Source organism: Stegostoma tigrinum, chromosome 5, assembly GCF_030684315.1.
Source record: "Stegostoma tigrinum isolate sSteTig4 chromosome 5, sSteTig4.hap1, whole genome shotgun sequence".
Lineage (NCBI taxonomy): Eukaryota > Metazoa > Chordata > Chondrichthyes > Orectolobiformes > Stegostomatidae > Stegostoma > Stegostoma tigrinum.
The window spans coordinates 94,181,695-94,196,124 of NC_081358.1; the positions used below are offsets into that span (position 1 = coordinate 94,181,695).

Genomic DNA, 14,430 nt, shown 5'->3' on the forward strand with positions numbered 1-14,430 from the left:
CGGTGAACTGCTTTGCCGATCGTTGGCTGCCGCGCGCCGGACATACCGACTTGCGGACGCGAGGATCCAAGACGCCGCCGTTGGGTCGTGTCCCTGCTCGGGCTGCAGCCTGCCACGTAACGGGCGACGTTTTGCCACTGTGGATCGGAAGGCGCTCTCCTGCCCTCTCCTGAGCTGCGGGTTTCTGACAAGGTTTGGTTTGGGGTTGAGTGGCGCCTGGGAAACCGGCCTACTCTGGCTGCTGGCTGGGCTTTGCTGTGCCTTCTTAGCGCAGTAGGCAGCGCGTCAGTCTCATAATCGGAAGGTCCTGAGTTCAATCCTCAGAGAAGGCAAACTTGAGAGAGGGTGGCCTTTTATCGTGTTTTGATTTTCTCAGCAGCAGACATAATTTGCTGGACGCCCGATTTGATCCGAGCACACCAGAGCGAACGGGCTGCCGACGCGTCGGGCGTCTTGACGACACGCGGCCTGTCGTTTCCAGACAGAGAATATAGACCCCACCCATCCAGCAGTCCTGCGCGTCAGCAAAGACCTTGCACACGATCGGATTTTTGTCTCGAGATCGAGCTTCCAGGCTCTTCAGCTTGCTTCCTGAGGGAAAAAACCAAAGTGGAGAATGTGGGCATCGATCCCACTACCTCTCGCATGCAAAGCGAGCGCTCTACCACTTGAGCTAATTCCCCTCACCTGTCTGGTTGACTGGCTGGTCCCGTGAGTTTCTCAGGTGCTTTCTGTGGGGACCCGAGAGCAGCAGGGAATTTCCCGTCGCCATTGCACGCTGCATTCAGCCGCACAATCGGCACGTTCGAGCGGAATCAGGAGCCGGGTAGCCGAAGCATTCCGGAAAACACGGTGCCGCCGAAAGCATCGGCGCTGAGCCGCACGTTGCAGATTGCGAGCGAGCTGAGCGGCGTGAATAGCCACTGCGAGTCTGAGGCAGTGCTCGAGATCCCTGTCTGACTGATTGCAGAGTCCCTCGACCTTTGAGCACGCGCTGACTCTCTGGAAGTACCGTTCCTACAGGGCGCAGCCTGCTGGTCTTGGGGTGCCACTGCAGACGTGCCACAACGAGGACAGGCAGAAACCTCCGAAGAAGAGAGCGTACTCTGGAGAAGGGCAAGTGTTCGGGCTGGGCCGCGACGAGAAAGGAGGGCTATTCCTTCGTCCTCGAAAGATGCGAGCCCTCTGCCACGTTCGGAAAAGTCCTGCTGTCAGGTACGAGCCGCCACACGCAGACGCCAAGACAACCGAGACGCCGACGGCAGCCGCCACATGTCTGAGGGAGTACCGGGGAGCCCCGCGTGAGCGGCGGGATGCTTGTGTCGCTTTCGAATCGGTGCTGACCTCCTAGGATGCAGTGCTGGTCGACACGTGCGACTGAGGGAGTCGCACACCCTGCACGTGTCGGATTTTACGAAGAGAAAGCAAAGCCAAGTTCACGAGCGGTTTTCATCGACAGGAACGGAGGGCTCTTGCGTCTTCACCCTGACGTCGTAAGCCGCAACCCAGCAGTTTAGAGCGCTGCTTTTCGACAAAGCGTCGCTGGGAAAACCCAGGCCTCCTTTCTGTAGAAGGAAGCGCGTCATTCTTGCCTGCATTGCGTGCTGAGCAAAGGATCTTTGCACGTTGCGGCGCGGCGCTACAAAGCGGTGAACTGCTTTGCCGATCGTTGGCTGCCGCGCGCCGGACATACCGACTTGCGGACGCGAGGATCCAAGACGCCGCCGTTGGGTCGTGTCCCTGCTCGGGCTGCAGCCTGCCACGTAACGGGCGACGTTTTGCCACTGTGGATCGGAAGGCGCTCTCCTGCCCTCTCCTGAGCTGCGGGTTTCTGACAAGGTTTGGTTTGGGGTTGAGTGGCGCCTGGGAAACCGGCCTACTCTGGCTGCTGGCTGGGCTTTGCTGTGCCTTCTTAGCGCAGTAGGCAGCGCGTCAGTCTCATAATCGGAAGGTCCTGAGTTCAATCCTCAGAGAAGGCAAACTTGAGAGAGGGTGGCCTTTTATCGTGTTTTGATTTTCTCAGCAGCAGACATAATTTGCTGGACGCCCGATTTGATCCGAGCACACCAGAGCGAACGGGCTGCCGACGCGTCGGGCGTCTTGACGACACGCGGCCTGTCGTTTCCAGACAGAGAATATAGACCCCACCCATCCAGCAGTCCTGCGCGTCAGCAAAGACCTTGCACACGATCGGATTTTTGTCTCGAGATCGAGCTTCCAGGCTCTTCAGCTTGCTTCCTGAGGGAAAAAACCAAAGTGGAGAATGTGGGCATCGATCCCACTACCTCTCGCATGCAAAGCGAGCGCTCTACCACTTGAGCTAATTCCCCTCACCTGTCTGGTTGACTGGCTGGTCCCATGAGTTTCTCAGGTGCTTTCTGTGGGGACCCGAGAGCAGCAGGGAATTTCCCGTCGCCATTGCACGCTGCATTCAGCCGCACAATCGGCACGTTCGAGCGGAATCAGGAGCCGGGTAGCCGAAGCATTCCGGAAAACACGGTGCCGCCGAAAGCATCGGCGCTGAGCCGCACGTTGCAGATTGCGAGCGAGCTGAGCGGCGTGAATAGCCACTGCGAGTCTGAGGCAGTGCTCGAGATCCCTGTCTGACTGATTGCAGAGTCCCTCGACCTTTGAGCACGCGCTGACTCTCTGGAAGTACCGTTCCTACAGGGCGCAGCCTGCTGGTCTTGGGGTGCCACTGCAGACGTGCCACAACGAGGACAGGCAGAAACCTCCGAAGAAGAGAGCGTACTCTGGAGAAGGGCAAGTGTTCGGGCTGGGCCGCGACGAGAAAGGAGGGCTATTCCTTCGTCCTCGAAAGATGCGAGCCCTCTGCCACGTTCGGAAAAGTCCTGCTGTCAGGTACGAGCCGCCACACGCAGACGCCAAGACAACCGAGACGCCGACGGCAGCCGCCACATGTCTGAGGGAGTACCGGGGAGCCCCGCGTGAGCGGCGGGATGCTTGTGTCGCTTTCGAATCGGTGCTGACCTCCTAGGATGCAGTGCTGGTCGACACGTGCGACTGAGGGAGTCGCACACCCTGCACGTGTCGGATTTTACGAAGAGAAAGCAAAGCCAAGTTCACCAGCGGTTTTCATCGACAGGAACGGAGGGCTCTTGCGTCTTCACCCTGACGTCGTAAGCCGCAACCCAGCAGTTTAGAGCGCTGCTTTTCGACAAAGCGTCGCTGGGAAAACCCAGGCCTCCTTTCTGTAGAAGGAAGCGCGTCATTCTTGCCTGCATTGCGTGCTGAGCAAAGGATCTTTGCACGTTGCGGCGCGGCGCTACAAAGCGGTGAACTGCTTTGCCGATCGTTGGCTGCCGCGCGCCGGACATACCGACTTGCGGACGCGAGGATCCAAGACGCCGCCGTTGGGTCGTGTCCCTGCTCGGGCTGCAGCCTGCCACGTAACGGGCGACGTTTTGCCACTGTGGATCGGAAGGCGCTCTCCTGCCCTCTCCTGAGCTGCAGGTTTCTGACAAGGTTTGGTTTGGGGTTGAGTGGCGCCTGGGAAACCGGCCTACTCTGGCTGCTGGCTGGGCTTTGCTGTGCCTTCTTAGCGCAGTAGGCAGCGCGTCAGTCTCATAATCGGAAGGTCCTGAGTTCAATCCTCAGAGAAGGCAAACTTGAGAGAGGGTGGCCTTTTATCGTGTTTTGATTTTCTCAGCAGCAGACATAATTTGCTGGACGCCCGATTTGATCCGAGCACACCAGAGCGAACGGGCTGCCGACGCGTCGGGCGTCTTGACGACACGCGGCCTGTCGTTTCCAGACAGAGAATATAGACCCCACCCATCCAGCAGTCCTGCGCGTCAGCAAAGACCTTGCACACGATCGGATTTTTGTCTCGAGATCGAGCTTCCAGGCTCTTCAGCTTGCTTCCTGAGGGAAAAAACCAAAGTGGAGAATGTGGGCATCGATCCCACTACCTCTCGCATGCAAAGCGAGCGCTCTACCACTTGAGCTAATTCCCCTCACCTGTCTGGTTGACTGGCTGGTCCCGTGAGTTTCTCAGGTGCTTTCTGTGGGGACCCGAGAGCAGCAGGGAATTTCCCGTCGCCATTGCACGCTGCATTCAGCCGCACAATCGGCACGTTCGAGCGGAATCAGGAGCCGGGTAGCCGAAGCATTCCGGAAAACACGGTGCCGCCGAAAGCATCGGCGCTGAGCCGCACGTTGCAGATTGCGAGCGAGCTGAGCGGCGTGAATAGCCACTGCGAGTCTGAGGCAGTGCTCGAGATCCCTGTCTGACTGATTGCAGAGTCCCTCGACCTTTGAGCACGCGCTGACTCTCTGGAAGTACCGTTCCTACAGGGCGCAGCCTGCTGGTCTTGGGGTGCCACTGCAGACGTGCCACAACGAGGACAGGCAGAAACCTCCGAAGAAGAGAGCGTACTCTGGAGAAGGGCAAGTGTTCGGGCTGGGCCGCGACGAGAAAGGAGGGCTATTCCTTCGTCCTCGAAAGATGCGAGCCCTCTGCCACGTTCGGAAAAGTCCTGCTGTCAGGTACGAGCCGCCACACGCAGACGCCAAGACAACCGAGACGCCGACGGCAGCCGCCACATGTCTGAGGGAGTACCGGGGAGCCCCGCGTGAGCGGCGGGATGCTTGTGTCGCTTTCGAATCGGTGCTGACCTCCTAGGATGCAGTGCTGGTCGACACGTGCGACTGAGGGAGTCGCACACCCTGCACGTGTCGGATTTTACGAAGAGAAAGCAAAGCCAAGTTCACGAGCGGTTTTCATCGACAGGAACGGAGGGCTCTTGCGTCTTCACCCTGACGTCGTAAGCCGCAACCCAGCAGTTTAGAGCGCTGCTTTTCGACAAAGCGTCGCTGGGAAAACCCAGGCCTCCTTTCTGTAGAAGGAAGCGCGTCATTCTTGCCTGCATTGCGTGCTGAGCAAAGGATCTTTGCACGTTGCGGCGCGGCGCTACAAAGCGGTGAACTGCTTTGCCGATCGTTGGCTGCCGCGCGCCGGACATACCGACTTGCGGACGCGAGGATCCAAGACGCCGCCGTTGGGTCGTGTCCCTGCTCGGGCTGCAGCCTGCCACGTAACGGGCGACGTTTTGCCACTGTGGATCGGAAGGCGCTCTCCTGCCCTCTCCTGAGCTGCGGGTTTCTGACAAGGTTTGGTTTGGGGTTGAGTGGCGCCTGGGAAACCGGCCTACTCTGGCTGCTGGCTGGGCTTTGCTGTGCCTTCTTAGCGCAGTAGGCAGCGCGTCAGTCTCATAATCGGAAGGTCCTGAGTTCAATCCTCAGAGAAGGCAAACTTGAGAGAGGGTGGCCTTTTATCGTGTTTTGATTTTCTCAGCAGCAGACATAATTTGCTGGACGCCCGATTTGATCCGAGCACACCAGAGCGAACGGGCTGCCGACGCGTCGGGCGTCTTGACGACACGCGGCCTGTCGTTTCCAGACAGAGAATATAGACCCCACCCATCCAGCAGTCCTGCGCGTCAGCAAAGACCTTGCACACGATCGGATTTTTGTCTCGAGATCGAGCTTCCAGGCTCTTCAGCTTGCTTCCTGAGGGAAAAAACCAAAGTGGAGAATGTGGGCATCGATCCCACTACCTCTCGCATGCAAAGCAAGCGCTCTACCACTTGAGCTAATTCCCCTCACCTGTCTGGTTGACTGGCTGGTCCCGTGAGTTTCTCAGGTGCTTTCTGTGGGGACCCGAGAGCAGCAGGGAATTTCCCGTCGCCATTGCACGCTGCATTCAGCCGCACAATCGGCACGTTCGAGCGGAATCAGGAGCCGGGTAGCCGAAGCATTCCGGAAAACACGGTGCCGCCGAAAGCATCGGCGCTGAGCCGCACGTTGCAGATTGCGAGCGAGCTGAGCGGCGTGAATAGCCACTGCGAGTCTGAGGCAGTGCTCGAGATCCCTGTCTGACTGATTGCAGAGTCCCTCGACCTTTGAGCACGCGCTGACTCTCTGGAAGTACCGTTCCTACAGGGCGCAGCCTGCTGGTCTTGGGGTGCCACTGCAGACGTGCCACAACGAGGACAGGCAGAAACCTCCGAAGAAGAGAGCGTACTCTGGAGAAGGGCAAGTGTTCGGGCTGGGCCGCGACGAGAAAGGAGGGCTATTCCTTCGTCCTCGAAAGATGCGAGCCCTCTGCCACGTTCGGAAAAGTCCTGCTGTCAGGTACGAGCCGCCACACGCAGACGCCAAGACAACCGAGACGCCGACGGCAGCCGCCACATGTCTGAGGGAGTACCGGGGAGCCCCGCGTGAGCGGCGGGATGCTTGTGTCGCTTTCGAATCGGTGCTGACCTCCTAGGATGCAGTGCTGGTCGACACGTGCGACTGAGGGAGTCGCACACCCTGCACGTGTCGGATTTTACGAAGAGAAAGCAAAGCCAAGTTCACCAGCGGTTTTCATCGACAGGAACGGAGGGCTCTTGCGTCTTCACCCTGACGTCGTAAGCCGCAACCCAGCAGTTTAGAGCGCTGCTTTTCGACAAAGCGTCGCTGGGAAAACCCAGGCCTCCTTTCTGTAGAAGGAAGCGCGTCATTCTTGCCTGCATTGCGTGCTGAGCAAAGGATCTTTGCACGTTGCGGCGCGGCGCTACAAAGCGGTGAACTGCTTTGCCGATCGTTGGCTGCCGCGCGCCGGACATACCGACTTGCGGACGCGAGGATCCAAGACGCCGCCGTTGGGTCGTGTCCCTGCTCGGGCTGCAGCCTGCCACGTAACGGGCGACGTTTTGCCACTGTGGATCGGAAGGCGCTCTCCTGCCCTCTCCTGAGCTGCAGGTTTCTGACAAGGTTTGGTTTGGGGTTGAGTGGCGCCTGGGAAACCGGCCTACTCTGGCTGCTGGCTGGGCTTTGCTGTGCCTTCTTAGCGCAGTAGGCAGCGCGTCAGTCTCATAATCGGAAGGTCCTGAGTTCAATCCTCAGAGAAGGCAAACTTGAGAGAGGGTGGCCTTTTATCGTGTTTTGATTTTCTCAGCAGCAGACATAATTTGCTGGACGCCCGATTTGATCCGAGCACACCAGAGCGAACGGGCTGCCGACGCGTCGGGCGTCTTGACGACACGCGGCCTGTCGTTTCCAGACAGAGAATATAGACCCCACCCATCCAGCAGTCCTGCGCGTCAGCAAAGACCTTGCACACGATCGGATTTTTGTCTCGAGATCGAGCTTCCAGGCTCTTCAGCTTGCTTCCTGAGGGAAAAAACCAAAGTGGAGAATGTGGGCATCGATCCCACTACCTCTCGCATGCAAAGCGAGCGCTCTACCACTTGAGCTAATTCCCCTCACCTGTCTGGTTGACTGGCTGGTCCCGTGAGTTTCTCAGGTGCTTTCTGTGGGGACCCGAGAGCAGCAGGGAATTTCCCGTCGCCATTGCACGCTGCATTCAGCCGCACAATCGGCACGTTCGAGCGGAATCAGGAGCCGGGTAGCCGAAGCATTCCGGAAAACACGGTGCCGCCGAAAGCATCGGCGCTGAGCCGCACGTTGCAGATTGCGAGCGAGCTGAGCGGCGTGAATAGCCACTGCGAGTCTGAGGCAGTGCTCGAGATCCCTGTCTGACTGATTGCAGAGTCCCTCGACCTTTGAGCACGCGCTGACTCTCTGGAAGTACCGTTCCTACAGGGCGCAGCCTGCTGGTCTTGGGGTGCCACTGCAGACGTGCCACAACGAGGACAGGCAGAAACCTCCGAAGAAGAGAGCGTACTCTGGAGAAGGGCAAGTGTTCGGGCTGGGCCGCGACGAGAAAGGAGGGCTATTCCTTCGTCCTCGAAAGATGCGAGCCCTCTGCCACGTTCGGAAAAGTCCTGCTGTCAGGTACGAGCCGCCACACGCAGACGCCAAGACAACCGAGACGCCGACGGCAGCCGCCACATGTCTGAGGGAGTACCGGGGAGCCCCGCGTGAGCGGCGGGATGCTTGTGTCGCTTTCGAATCGGTGCTGACCTCCTAGGATGCAGTGCTGGTCGACACGTGCGACTGAGGGAGTCACACACCCTGCACGTGTCGGATTTTACGAAGAGAAAGCAAAGCCAAGTTCACGAGCGGTTTTCATCGACAGGAACGGAGGGCTCTTGCGTCTTCACCCTGACGTCGTAAGCCGCAACCCAGCAGTTTAGAGCGCTGCTTTTCGACAAAGCGTCGCTGGGAAAACCCAGGCCTCCTTTCTGTAGAAGGAAGCGCGTCATTCTTGCCTGCATTGCGTGCTGAGCAAAGGATCTTTGCACGTTGCGGCGCGGCGCTACAAAGCGGTGAACTGCTTTGCCGATCGTTGGCTGCCGCGCGCCGGACATACCGACTTGCGGACGCGAGGATCCAAGACGCCGCCGTTGGGTCGTGTCCCTGCTCGGGCTGCAGCCTGCCACGTAACGGGCGACGTTTTGCCACTGTGGATCGGAAGGCGCTCTCCTGCCCTCTCCTGAGCTGCGGGTTTCTGACAAGGTTTGGTTTGGGGTTGAGTGGCGCCTGGGAAACCGGCCTACTCTGGCTGCTGGCTGGGCTTTGCTGTGCCTTCTTAGCGCAGTAGGCAGCGCGTCAGTCTCATAATCGGAAGGTCCTGAGTTCAATCCTCAGAGAAGGCAAACTTGAGAGAGGGTGGCCTTTTATCGTGTTTTGATTTTCTCAGCAGCAGACATAATTTGCTGGACGCCCGATTTGATCCGAGCACACCAGAGCGAACGGGCTGCCGACGCGTCGGGCGTCTTGACGACACGCGGCCTGTCGTTTCCAGACAGAGAATATAGACCCCACCCATCCAGCAGTCCTGCGCGTCAGCAAAGACCTTGCACACGATCGGATTTTTGTCTCGAGATCGAGCTTCCAGGCTCTTCAGCTTGCTTCCTGAGGGAAAAAACCAAAGTGGAGAATGTGGGCATCGATCCCACTACCTCTCGCATGCAAAGCAAGCGCTCTACCACTTGAGCTAATTCCCCTCACCTGTCTGGTTGACTGGCTGGTCCCGTGAGTTTCTCAGGTGCTTTCTGTGGGGACCCGAGAGCAGCAGGGAATTTCCCGTCGCCATTGCACGCTGCATTCAGCCGCACAATCGGCACGTTCGAGCGGAATCAGGAGCCGGGTAGCCGAAGCATTCCGGAAAACACGGTGCCGCCGAAAGCATCGGCGCTGAGCCGCACGTTGCAGATTGCGAGCGAGCTGAGCGGCGTGAATAGCCACTGCGAGTCTGAGGCAGTGCTCGAGATCCCTGTCTGACTGATTGCAGAGTCCCTCGACCTTTGAGCACGCGCTGACTCTCTGGAAGTACCGTTCCTACAGGGCGCAGCCTGCTGGTCTTGGGGTGCCACTGCAGACGTGCCACAACGAGGACAGGCAGAAACCTCCGAAGAAGAGAGCGTACTCTGGAGAAGGGCAAGTGTTCGGGCTGGGCCGCGACGAGAAAGGAGGGCTATTCCTTCGTCCTCGAAAGATGCGAGCCCTCTGCCACGTTCGGAAAAGTCCTGCTGTCAGGTACGAGCCGCCACACGCAGACGCCAAGACAACCGAGACGCCGACGGCAGCCGCCACATGTCTGAGGGAGTACCGGGGAGCCCCGCGTGAGCGGCGGGATGCTTGTGTCGCTTTCGAATCGGTGCTGACCTCCTAGGATGCAGTGCTGGTCGACACGTGCGACTGAGGGAGTCGCACACCCTGCACGTGTCGGATTTTACGAAGAGAAAGCAAAGCCAAGTTCACCAGCGGTTTTCATCGACAGGAACGGAGGGCTCTTGCGTCTTCACCCTGACGTCGTAAGCCGCAACCCAGCAGTTTAGAGCGCTGCTTTTCGACAAAGCGTCGCTGGGAAAACCCAGGCCTCCTTTCTGTAGAAGGAAGCGCGTCATTCTTGCCTGCATTGCGTGCTGAGCAAAGGATCTTTGCACGTTGCGGCGCGGCGCTACAAAGCGGTGAACTGCTTTGCCGATCGTTGGCTGCCGCGCGCCGGACATACCGACTTGCGGACGCGAGGATCCAAGACGCCGCCGTTGGGTCGTGTCCCTGCTCGGGCTGCAGCCTGCCACGTAACGGGCGACGTTTTGCCACTGTGGATCGGAAGGCGCTCTCCTGCCCTCTCCTGAGCTGCAGGTTTCTGACAAGGTTTGGTTTGGGGTTGAGTGGCGCCTGGGAAACCGGCCTACTCTGGCTGCTGGCTGGGCTTTGCTGTGCCTTCTTAGCGCAGTAGGCAGCGCGTCAGTCTCATAATCGGAAGGTCCTGAGTTCAATCCTCAGAGAAGGCAAACTTGAGAGAGGGTGGCCTTTTATCGTGTTTTGATTTTCTCAGCAGCAGACATAATTTGCTGGACGCCCGATTTGATCCGAGCACACCAGAGCGAACGGGCTGCCGACGCGTCGGGCGTCTTGACGACACGCGGCCTGTCGTTTCCAGACAGAGAATATAGACCCCACCCATCCAGCAGTCCTGCGCGTCAGCAAAGACCTTGCACACGATCGGATTTTTGTCTCGAGATCGAGCTTCCAGGCTCTTCAGCTTGCTTCCTGAGGGAAAAAACCAAAGTGGAGAATGTGGGCATCGATCCCACTACCTCTCGCATGCAAAGCGAGCGCTCTACCACTTGAGCTAATTCCCCTCACCTGTCTGGTTGACTGGCTGGTCCCGTGAGTTTCTCAGGTGCTTTCTGTGGGGACCCGAGAGCAGCAGGGAATTTCCCGTCGCCATTGCACGCTGCATTCAGCCGCACAATCGGCACGTTCGAGCGGAATCAGGAGCCGGGTAGCCGAAGCATTCCGGAAAACACGGTGCCGCCGAAAGCATCGGCGCTGAGCCGCACGTTGCAGATTGCGAGCGAGCTGAGCGGCGTGAATAGCCACTGCGAGTCTGAGGCAGTGCTCGAGATCCCTGTCTGACTGATTGCAGAGTCCCTCGACCTTTGAGCACGCGCTGACTCTCTGGAAGTACCGTTCCTACAGGGCGCAGCCTGCTGGTCTTGGGGTGCCACTGCAGACGTGCCACAACGAGGACAGGCAGAAACCTCCGAAGAAGAGAGCGTACTCTGGAGAAGGGCAAGTGTTCGGGCTGGGCCGCGACGAGAAAGGAGGGCTATTCCTTCGTCCTCGAAAGATGCGAGCCCTCTGCCACGTTCGGAAAAGTCCTGCTGTCAGGTACGAGCCGCCACACGCAGACGCCAAGACAACCGAGACGCCGACGGCAGCCGCCACATGTCTGAGGGAGTACCGGGGAGCCCCGCGTGAGCGGCGGGATGCTTGTGTCGCTTTCGAATCGGTGCTGACCTCCTAGGATGCAGTGCTGGTCGACACGTGCGACTGAGGGAGTCGCACACCCTGCACGTGTCGGATTTTACGAAGAGAAAGCAAAGCCAAGTTCACGAGCGGTTTTCATCGACAGGAACGGAGGGCTCTTGCGTCTTCACCCTGACGTCGTAAGCCGCAACCCAGCAGTTTAGAGCGCTGCTTTTCGACAAAGCGTCGCTGGGAAAACCCAGGCCTCCTTTCTGTAGAAGGAAGCGCGTCATTCTTGCCTGCATTGCGTGCTGAGCAAAGGATCTTTGCACGTTGCGGCGCGGCGCTACAAAGCGGTGAACTGCTTTGCCGATCGTTGGCTGCCGCGCGCCGGACATACCGACTTGCGGACGCGAGGATCCAAGACGCCGCCGTTGGGTCGTGTCCCTGCTCGGGCTGCAGCCTGCCACGTAACGGGCGACGTTTTGCCACTGTGGATCGGAAGGCGCTCTCCTGCCCTCTCCTGAGCTGCGGGTTTCTGACAAGGTTTGGTTTGGGGTTGAGTGGCGCCTGGGAAACCGGCCTACTCTGGCTGCTGGCTGGGCTTTGCTGTGCCTTCTTAGCGCAGTAGGCAGCGCGTCAGTCTCATAATCGGAAGGTCCTGAGTTCAATCCTCAGAGAAGGCAAACTTGAGAGAGGGTGGCCTTTTATCGTGTTTTGATTTTCTCAGCAGCAGACATAATTTGCTGGACGCCCGATTTGATCCGAGCACACCAGAGCGAACGGGCTGCCGACGCGTCGGGCGTCTTGACGACACGCGGCCTGTCGTTTCCAGACAGAGAATATAGACCCCACCCATCCAGCAGTCCTGCGCGTCAGCAAAGACCTTGCACACGATCGGATTTTTGTCTCGAGATCGAGCTTCCAGGCTCTTCAGCTTGCTTCCTGAGGGAAAAAACCAAAGTGGAGAATGTGGGCATCGATCCCACTACCTCTCGCATGCAAAGCAAGCGCTCTACCACTTGAGCTAATTCCCCTCACCTGTCTGGTTGACTGGCTGGTCCCGTGAGTTTCTCAGGTGCTTTCTGTGGGGACCCGAGAGCAGCAGGGAATTTCCCGTCGCCATTGCACGCTGCATTCAGCCGCACAATCGGCACGTTCGAGCGGAATCAGGAGCCGGGTAGCCGAAGCATTCCGGAAAACACGGTGCCGCCGAAAGCATCGGCGCTGAGCCGCACGTTGCAGATTGCGAGCGAGCTGAGCGGCGTGAATAGCCACTGCGAGTCTGAGGCAGTGCTCGAGATCCCTGTCTGACTGATTGCAGAGTCCCTCGACCTTTGAGCACGCGCTGACTCTCTGGAAGTACCGTTCCTACAGGGCGCAGCCTGCTGGTCTTGGGGTGCCACTGCAGACGTGCCACAACGAGGACAGGCAGAAACCTCCGAAGAAGAGAGCGTACTCTGGAGAAGGGCAAGTGTTCGGGCTGGGCCGCGACGAGAAAGGAGGGCTATTCCTTCGTCCTCGAAAGATGCGAGCCCTCTGCCACGTTCGGAAAAGTCCTGCTGTCAGGTACGAGCCGCCACACGCAGACGCCAAGACAACCGAGACGCCGACGGCAGCCGCCACATGTCTGAGGGAGTACCGGGGAGCCCCGCGTGAGCGGCGGGATGCTTGTGTCGCTTTCGAATCGGTGCTGACCTCCTAGGATGCAGTGCTGGTCGACACGTGCGACTGAGGGAGTCGCACACCCTGCACGTGTCGGATTTTACGAAGAGAAAGCAAAGCCAAGTTCACCAGCGGTTTTCATCGACAGGAACGGAGGGCTCTTGCGTCTTCACCCTGACGTCGTAAGCCGCAACCCAGCAGTTTAGAGCGCTGCTTTTCGACAAAGCGTCGCTGGGAAAACCCAGGCCTCCTTTCTGTAGAAGGAAGCGCGTCATTCTTGCCTGCATTGCGTGCTGAGCAAAGGATCTTTGCACGTTGCGGCGCGGCGCTACAAAGCGGTGAACTGCTTTGCCGATCGTTGGCTGCCGCGCGCCGGACATACCGACTTGCGGACGCGAGGATCCAAGACGCCGCCGTTGGGTCGTGTCCCTGCTCGGGCTGCAGCCTGCCACGTAACGGGCGACGTTTTGCCACTGTGGATCGGAAGGCGCTCTCCTGCCCTCTCCTGAGCTGCAGGTTTCTGACAAGGTTTGGTTTGGGGTTGAGTGGCGCCTGGGAAACCGGCCTACTCTGGCTGCTGGCTGGGCTTTGCTGTGCCTTCTTAGCGCAGTAGGCAGCGCGTCAGTCTCATAATCGGAAGGTCCTGAGTTCAATCCTCAGAGAAGGCAAACTTGAGAGAGGGTGGCCTTTTATCGTGTTTTGATTTTCTCAGCAGCAGACATAATTTGCTGGACGCCCGATTTGATCCGAGCACACCAGAGCGAACGGGCTGCCGACGCGTCGGGCGTCTTGACGACACGCGGCCTGTCGTTTCCAGACAGAGAATATAGACCCCACCCATCCAGCAGTCCTGCGCGTCAGCAAAGACCTTGCACACGATCGGATTTTTGTCTCGAGATCGAGCTTCCAGGCTCTTCAGCTTGCTTCCTGAGGGAAAAAACCAAAGTGGAGAATGTGGGCATCGATCCCACTACCTCTCGCATGCAAAGCGAGCGCTCTACCACTTGAGCTAATTCCCCTCACCTGTCTGGTTGACTGGCTGGTCCCGTGAGTTTCTCAGGTGCTTTCTGTGGGGACCCGAGAGCAGCAGGGAATTTCCCGTCGCCATTGCACGCTGCATTCAGCCGCACAATCGGCACGTTCGAGCGGAATCAGGAGCCGGGTAGCCGAAGCATTCCGGAAAACACGGTGCCGCCGAAAGCATCGGCGCTGAGCCGCACGTTGCAGATTGCGAGCGAGCTGAGCGGCGTGAATAGCCACTGCGAGTCTGAGGCAGTGCTCGAGATCCCTGTCTGACTGATTGCAGAGTCCCTCGACCTTTGAGCACGCGCTGACTCTCTGGAAGTACCGTTCCTACAGGGCGCAGCCTGCTGGTCTTGGGGTGCCACTGCAGACGTGCCACAACGAGGACAGGCAGAAACCTCCGAAGAAGAGAGCGTACTCTGGAGAAGGGCAAGTGTTCGGGCTGGGCCGCGACGAGAAAGGAGGGCTATTCCTTCGTCCTCGAAAGATGCGAGCCCTCTGCCACGTTCGGAAAAGTCCTGCTGTCAGGTACGAGCCGCCACACGCAGACGCCAAGACAACCGAGAC

The 14,430-nt window shown here is 58.8% G+C and overlaps 6 non-coding genes across 6 annotated transcripts; all 6 read right to left on the reverse strand.

Moving 5' to 3' along the window:
- Window positions 1-610: 610 nt before the first annotated feature.
- On the reverse strand, window positions 611-683 carry trnaa-ugc (transfer RNA alanine (anticodon UGC)). The gene has a single exon. It is a non-coding gene; the product is annotated as a tRNA-Ala (tRNA).
- Window positions 684-2,257: 1,574 nt separating this feature from the next.
- trnaa-ugc (transfer RNA alanine (anticodon UGC)) lies at window positions 2,258-2,330 on the reverse strand. Its single transcript has one exon. It is a non-coding gene; the product is annotated as a tRNA-Ala (tRNA).
- A 1,574-nt stretch (window positions 2,331-3,904) lies between these two features.
- Window positions 3,905-3,977, reverse strand: trnaa-ugc (transfer RNA alanine (anticodon UGC)). Its single transcript has one exon. It is a non-coding gene; the product is annotated as a tRNA-Ala (tRNA).
- A 3,221-nt stretch (window positions 3,978-7,198) lies between these two features.
- On the reverse strand, window positions 7,199-7,271 carry trnaa-ugc (transfer RNA alanine (anticodon UGC)). The gene has a single exon. It is a non-coding gene; the product is annotated as a tRNA-Ala (tRNA).
- A 3,221-nt stretch (window positions 7,272-10,492) lies between these two features.
- Window positions 10,493-10,565, reverse strand: trnaa-ugc (transfer RNA alanine (anticodon UGC)). The gene has a single exon. It is a non-coding gene; the product is annotated as a tRNA-Ala (tRNA).
- Window positions 10,566-13,786: 3,221 nt separating this feature from the next.
- Window positions 13,787-13,859, reverse strand: trnaa-ugc (transfer RNA alanine (anticodon UGC)). Its single transcript has one exon. It is a non-coding gene; the product is annotated as a tRNA-Ala (tRNA).
- Window positions 13,860-14,430: the final 571 nt, after the last annotated feature.